The following is a 7,423-nucleotide window of genomic DNA, read 5'->3' as shown; positions in this document are numbered from 1 at the left end:
TCAATTTATTGCGTTAATAAAAAAGGATAGAGGCATTCACCCCGAATAATCATATCCAAAATCATTTGTTGACGATCAAAAGACAAAACTATCTAATATTATACTTCCTCGTCAATAAAATTTAAAATTCCTGCAGTGTGTGAGGCTGCTTCACACACAACACGTCATCTGCTCCACCAATTAAACAACACTTTTTTATAAAGCATTGACTCCCTTAAGAGAGAACATTTCAGTAAAACATTCCCCAGAATACTCAACTAATATATCAGTTTGTTATGGTCACATGTCTTTTTTGAAATTTTATGAAACAACCATAAAATCCTGTCAAGGAATACAACAAAGGGACCCCTTGGGCCCAGTTATCTTCTGTGAGACTATTCGCACATGATAGACAACATTAACAAGAAATGCAATGTCATTTCAAACATTTGGTATTTAGATGATGGTACAGTTGCAGGACCTTACGATAAATTAAAAGTTCTATCTATCACTTCTGCTCATTCTTATTGCTGGGCTTTCTCTCAATCATAAAAAATGTAAATAATTTACGCCCAACAATTTTTATCCCATTCCTGATAACTTTTCTATAGACGATAAATCAAGCTTTATTCATCTAGGCTCACTTATTGGAGGCAAACAGCTATATTCAAATTTACTGGAGACTTCCTGATTAAATATGACCTACTTCAAAAAATCATAGGATTCTTACAATCTCATTATTCATTTTTTCTCCCTAAAATTTTCATTATATTCCAAAAATATACACTTTTCGTTCTGCTCCTCTTTGCCAATTCCCTGACATGTTATACTAGATTTGGAACTTACAGTTAAAATGTCCCTTGAATCAATACTCAATCTAAATTTCTCGCCCCATTGCTGGATGCAAGCGCTCTTCCGTGTAAATTTAGGGGAAAGGTTTTCAATCCCCTTGCCTCATTGAATTCGGCTTTTCTCTCATCATACACCAAAAGTCAAACAATTACTAACATTTGTATCTCCACTACAGATCCCAATCTAAGGTTGGCACTAGACCTATGGAAATCAAACACTCCAAACACTCCCTTTTGCCTTTATCTTCCAGGCAAAAAGTTTGGGACTTACCTTTAATCCAGCATTCTATTAAATTCCTTTAATCGATCCCTGTTTTGAAGGGCATTTTCCTGGTCTTTAACCCAGATTCTCCTCCCCAATAAATCAAAGTACTGTTTCCTTCCCCCCCAATAAATCGAAATAGTAAATTCTCAAAATCAATTCAACATTTCAACACAGGTCTTCGTTTAAGCTATCGTCACACTATCGTCTTGCAAATTATGTCCCCTATCCACAGTCTAGTTTATCACCCTCTTCACTGCCGTTTCTCTAAAGGCCGCCATCCACCAAGCAATAAATTTAATTATTGCTGGAATTCTCCGTTAAGCTAATATTCCATCAACATTGGAAAGGTCTTACTCTCGGGGACAATATCAGGCCTGAATGAATATCACTTATTCCCTATAACAGGAGAGTCTCGCTGGTTTGGGATTATACATGTGTTTATCTGTTTACCACATCCTTTGGCTCTAATTCCTTAGTTAGGGAGGAAATTAGGAAAATTAATAAATACATTAGTGTTATTCCTAATATCATAATCCCCATTGTTTCCGACACAATCGGTGCTTTATATTACAGAGCAATGGATTTCTTTAAGGCATGCGGCCAAAAATGCGCTTAATTACAGGTGATCCTTAGGAAGATTTTTACCTACGTCAGCTAATTTCAATAAAAATTTGTAGGTCTCATAGTATATCAATCCACGGCTCCATAACCTTGACGCACCCCTCATGTTAATTTTTTTAATACTTAAATTTATTTTATTTTTATATAAGGTTTTATATCTTTTATTGTAAAATGTAATCGTTTTTAAATCTAAATAAAATGAGTATTTTTATAAGAAAAAAAAAAGATTGGTAAAGACTATTAGAATAAAATGATATTGATAAACATCGATCAAATCTATACATTGCACACAATCTAGAACTTCAGCTATCCTTTTAAATGTAATTTTAATGGGTTAATGATTCTATCACTAATCTCATACTCAGGCTAAATTGTAAAGCTGGACGTTCGTGTTATAAAAATATCTATTTTATGTTTACAATATTTTGATAGTTGTAGTAGTTGTTAATAGAGCATAAATAGTTTAAGTTATTTTTTTTTTAAATTCAGAAAGGGAGTACCATCATATTTAAAAGAGTGTAATTATAGGTAGGTAGGTATAGGTTTTCGAAAGGGGTTTGCATCCAGTGAATATCCCTGTCATGTAGACGCTGATTGGCACATTGCCTTAATTTTCCCATTTGATAATTTCGCAGGAACCAATGGTGTAGCCCATTCACTATATCACACCCACATTATAATATCATCTTTGACCGAAAAAGTCTAACTCTTCTTCAATTTCCTTCTCCCACTCGAAAGAAACTATCCTTTCTTTCTTTCTTTCTTTCTTTCTTTCTTTCTTTCTTTCTTTCTTTCTTTCTTTCTTTCTTTCTTTCTTTTCTTTCTTATCTACATGCTAAAAAATTTTGTTTTCTTACTATATGGTCCAATCCCCCATATTGTAGTTGCTAATATAATTGGCTGTCGTGACACCAATTGATTATGCCTTATTTTTTTTTAATACTTCAGTATAAGCTTTCTTTATAATCTCAAATTCTGTTGGTTTCTTTTCTGGTGACCGTGAAAAGTCTATATTTTTGTCATTAAATCGTCTACCATTGCTAATCGGATTATTTTGATTTTGTCAGTGCTATGTGCTCTACTTAGCGATAATGCATCTGTGCATTTATTTTAGCATATACATGATATTTCTTTTTATAATTATAGTTGCCTAGTTTAAGAGCCCATAGCCCTCTCTGATTACTAATAATTCATGTCTCTATTTATTCTAAATATACTCTCAAGTGGTTCTTGCTCTATAAATAAATTTTGTCGTATTTTTGAAAGGCAAATATTAAACCGGCAGTTCATGGTCTATAGGAGCATGGCTTACGCTTCAACGCAATTGTGAACATTCGGGACGCATAAGCAATATTGTGTTAGACCCCATCCGACACTCTCTATTATATTAAAAATGGTAACTACTAGCCCTTGTGCATATCACAGGATATCCCTATTGGCATGTCTGAATTTCAGGGCACCAAAGTAAAATATCTGCTAGAATATGCTTAAAATATTCTGAAACATCTTCTCCCATAATCTAATTCCCCCCCCCATATCTTTATAATTTTTAGTTTATGCAGTTTGATATACCTTACTGGTATTTCTTACATATTTTTTCATGATAACTTATGAAGCTAAAAAAATCTTAATGTAATTGTACCTCTTTTAATCACGTCTACTTATTCTGTGTTCCACATCTCTAAAACATCTTTTTAAATTTTTTATAATTTGGTTTTTCTCACTTTTTAGAAAATAGATTTATAATGTTTTAAATATAAATTTAAATAATTAAATTAAATAAATATTATCATTTTAGAATTAAATATAAAAAAATGTTTCAAGTAGTGACCGCTATTTTTATTTTTTTTTTAAAGTAGCGCAAAACTACCCTTACTGAAAAAAGTAGCGCTATACTTTAACTAAACTGCTAATTATGTATAAAGTTAAGGGTTTATTAAAGGTATTGTTAATTTAAACCTTAATTAAAACATCAAATTTATCGATTTCAACATCATATTGTCTGATGTTGTATTAAAGCGATAGCCATATTTTGGGGGATCTTAATAATTGATAAATATGATGGGAAAATATACAAAAATTTTACCATTATTTTGATGTCTCCCTATATACCACGTCTTTAACGGGTTAACTAATGAGTTCTCAAGGCCTAATTGAAGCGTTTGAGTGTATGGAAAAAACGTTAAACCGCTTGGACTCCCTTATTTTTAAATAATCTTAGCAAGACGATAGAAGTTCAAAGATACATCTTTTGGCTGCAAGTGAAAAGAAATTAGACCTTTTTTCTTCGAATTATTTATTTTTTTAAAAAAATCTTGTCAATAAATAACTGAATTTGAAATCGGACTTCTATAAAACTCTAGCTCAGTCTCTCTTTCTAGAATCTAGATTATACTGGAACCCCAAACACATTAAAACAATTGATTGTTCCAGAACACTAACCTTAATTGAGCTTATCAAGAAAATCCAATTCTCCAATCAAAAGTAATACAGGTTATAGCATTTAACGTTTAAGAATGGCATGTAGCAATGAACGTTAAACATGGCTTCAAATTTTGTCAAAATAAAATATTACGCAACTTATATTTACGCTTAATTTTTTTTAAATATAAATCATAAACTATCATTAGATATCTTTGTTTGTTTTTTTTGGTGTGAAAGGCCAGATTATTTATTTCCTGAAACGGGTTTAATCTTAAGAGCATTCCTTTTACTCTGCGGTGCCAAACAAAACTGGCTCCATTTCACTCGACAAAGCGTGATATTAAATTCTAATTAGATAATTACGGTTCGAGCCCCATCTACTATTTGACACAATTATATGTTTTAATTCATAAAAGGAATAATTGACACAAATGACAAATCACTTCCTATTAAAACAAGTTGTTTTTTTTTAAACGTCTTTAACTTCGGGAGGCCTTAAAAAAAATATTATCCAAACACATAAACATTATATATCTTATAATCATTCTCCTTCCATTTAAAAAATAAAAAATAAAATCGAATAATAGTATGTATATAACTTTTATAATTTTATTATTTTTCATAATGATTACAAATGACAGATTACAAATTACAGATTACAAATTACATATTACAAATTATAAATTTAAATAAACTATTACAATTGCAAGATAAAAAATTTTTAATTTTGACAAATTGATAAATATTTATAGAGAAAATAACATAATTTCTAAATTGTTTTTTCTTTAATATATAATAACCGTCGTTTTCAGCTAAAAAAAACTATAAACGAGTTCTATCGATTTACCCTTGGTGCTAATCTAAAATATATTTTAAAAAAAGTGATAACGTATAAAATGAACCCGATAAAAACGAAAGAAAGAAAGAATATAAATAAATAAAACTCTTACAACAATGGTAGTTTCCGCTTGTCTTTTAACATCGACTTTCATTTCTAAATTTTGGAAACTATGGAATGCACGACCTTTGACCAAAGTTATATCCACATTTGCGTTTGAGGCAACTCCGCTCACACTACCACTATTGTAAACAAAATTCACGCCAGGAGTATTGGTAGCAGCTGAACGATTTATAAAAAAAATTACGTTATCATAAATAAATATAATTATTAAATGAATGAATGGGTCTATTATAAAATGAACAATGTATACATGTTACGAAAAAAAATTTTTTTTTTAATTCTTATATCATGCTTTTCATGTGGAACTTTCTTTTTCGTCCATAATTTATTTTATTTATTCCATAATAAATAAATTTAGTTTTAACAGGGTTCAAAAGTTTAACTTCGAAGAATTAACTAACAAACACTTAATAAAATGGATGGAAAAGATTTGCTTTAGCAAGAGAAGGTATTAAGGAAGAATCAAAAATTTTTTAATATTTTTTTAATTTTACATACTTATCTTTGTCCCTCTAACAACGACATTCATGGCGATCTTAAATTTGCAAGGGTTGGTAGCCATATTTACAGTATATGTTATTGGCATATTGCTGCCTTTAAAATAAATACATTTTAAAAAATATATATTTAGTAATTGAAATGAGAATATTCAATTTTTTAAGTTTATTTTTCTTTTAAAAAAAAGGATGAATTTAATTTGATTTGATTTTAATTTTTTATTTTTTTTAACCATAATAGGAATACGGAGGAGGAAGTTTATCTGTGTAAGTCGTTCCATTCATCTTTATCACGCATTGAGCTAAAAAGTATTTTTTTTAAAAAAGAAGAAAAATTATTCCATTGGTTATTTTTTCCTCCAATCAGCATTCATCTATTTTTCTGTCCAATAAACAATTTAGAAGACTCGAAAAATAGATTAGAGCCATCAATGTGTTTTTTTTTCCGGCAATGTGTTATTACTATTTTTTTCAAATTTAAAATCATTTTTTGGAGAGCGTTTTTTATAAAATTCAAAAATCTGATCACATGTATTCCGTGATGTTTGGAATACGTTACCCCTATGAATCTTCAGAACAAATATTTCCGCGAACCATTTAAAACTTTAATATAATTTATAATTAGATTTTCCCATGTAAAATTTTTATATAAATTATCCTCAAAAGGTTAACAGCAAAAAATTGTCGTACAATTCATAAATATAGGCATTCCTCCCCAAACATGAATAGAAAATATATTTCCGGCTAAAAATCCAAATTTTTTAAATTAACGCGCTTCTAAGAATGATTTTTGAAGTTGTAAAAAAAATAACAACGACTAACTCAATATTTCATCCAGAGTATACAAGCCTAAAGATTTTGCTCATAAATGGCACATAGGATTAAATATCTATTGGCAAAATCTCCACGCTTAGGTAATATTTTTCCTGGTCATAATGTTTGATTTAGCCGTACGCTAACATGTATATAAATTTAAAAAAAAAAAAATATATAATACATATTTAGACGCAGTCATATAAAACAAAGCGATGTTTTTTACCCTTAGCTAAATCTATTCCAAAATATGCCAATGCTAAGGTCCCAACAAGAATCATAGAGATTAAATTAGTATTCATTTTTTTTTTAAATTTTATAATAAAAAAAAATATTTTTTATTTTTCTAGGAGGATATTTTTTTTTGTTCTAAAAATTTGAAAAAATTAAAAAGTGATTTTCATCCCGTTTTTTTTAAAAAAAAATAAAATATTTTCAAAATTATAAAATCATCCTCGAGAATAATAAAAGATTTATAAAAAATTCCTTTCATATTATTTCAGGTGCGGCGTGAAATATATTTTTTAGAAATTTTATAGATGTTAATAAGAATAAAAATATATAATATTTTACAAATTTAAGGTACTAAATATTTTCATAAAAAAAAAAATTAAAAACTTAAATCAGAACACTTTGTTTATTATTTCAGATGGCGACCTAAAAATTATTTAAAAATCAATAATTTTTACATCAGGGGGGGGGGGGGGCATATCTTTTGCCCTTGCAAAAATAAATATTTTTTAGTAGCCTTTACTCTTTCAAAAAAAAAATTGAATGTATTTTTTATAAACGATATTTTAGTATATTATTATTGTGTAGTAACATAAGCGTAGCTAGAGTGTTGGAGGTAAGTGTTGTTAAACGGCTCGTTTTGAGCCGAACGGCTAACTCACTATTCCATCCAGAAAAATATTATGCAAGCCCGAAGATGTTGCTCATAGAAGCAGCAAAGGAGAAGACATACATTAACGAAATGTCGAGGCTTAGGCATAATTTTTCTGGATAAAATATT

The sequence above is a fragment of the Gordionus sp. m RMFG-2023 genome, chromosome 3 (assembly GCF_954871325.1).
Source record: "Gordionus sp. m RMFG-2023 chromosome 3, tfGorSpeb1-WG-v2, whole genome shotgun sequence".
NCBI lineage: Eukaryota > Metazoa > Nematomorpha > Gordioida > Chordodea > Parachordodidae > Gordionus > Gordionus sp. m RMFG-2023.
This window is presented reverse-complemented; position numbering follows the sequence as displayed.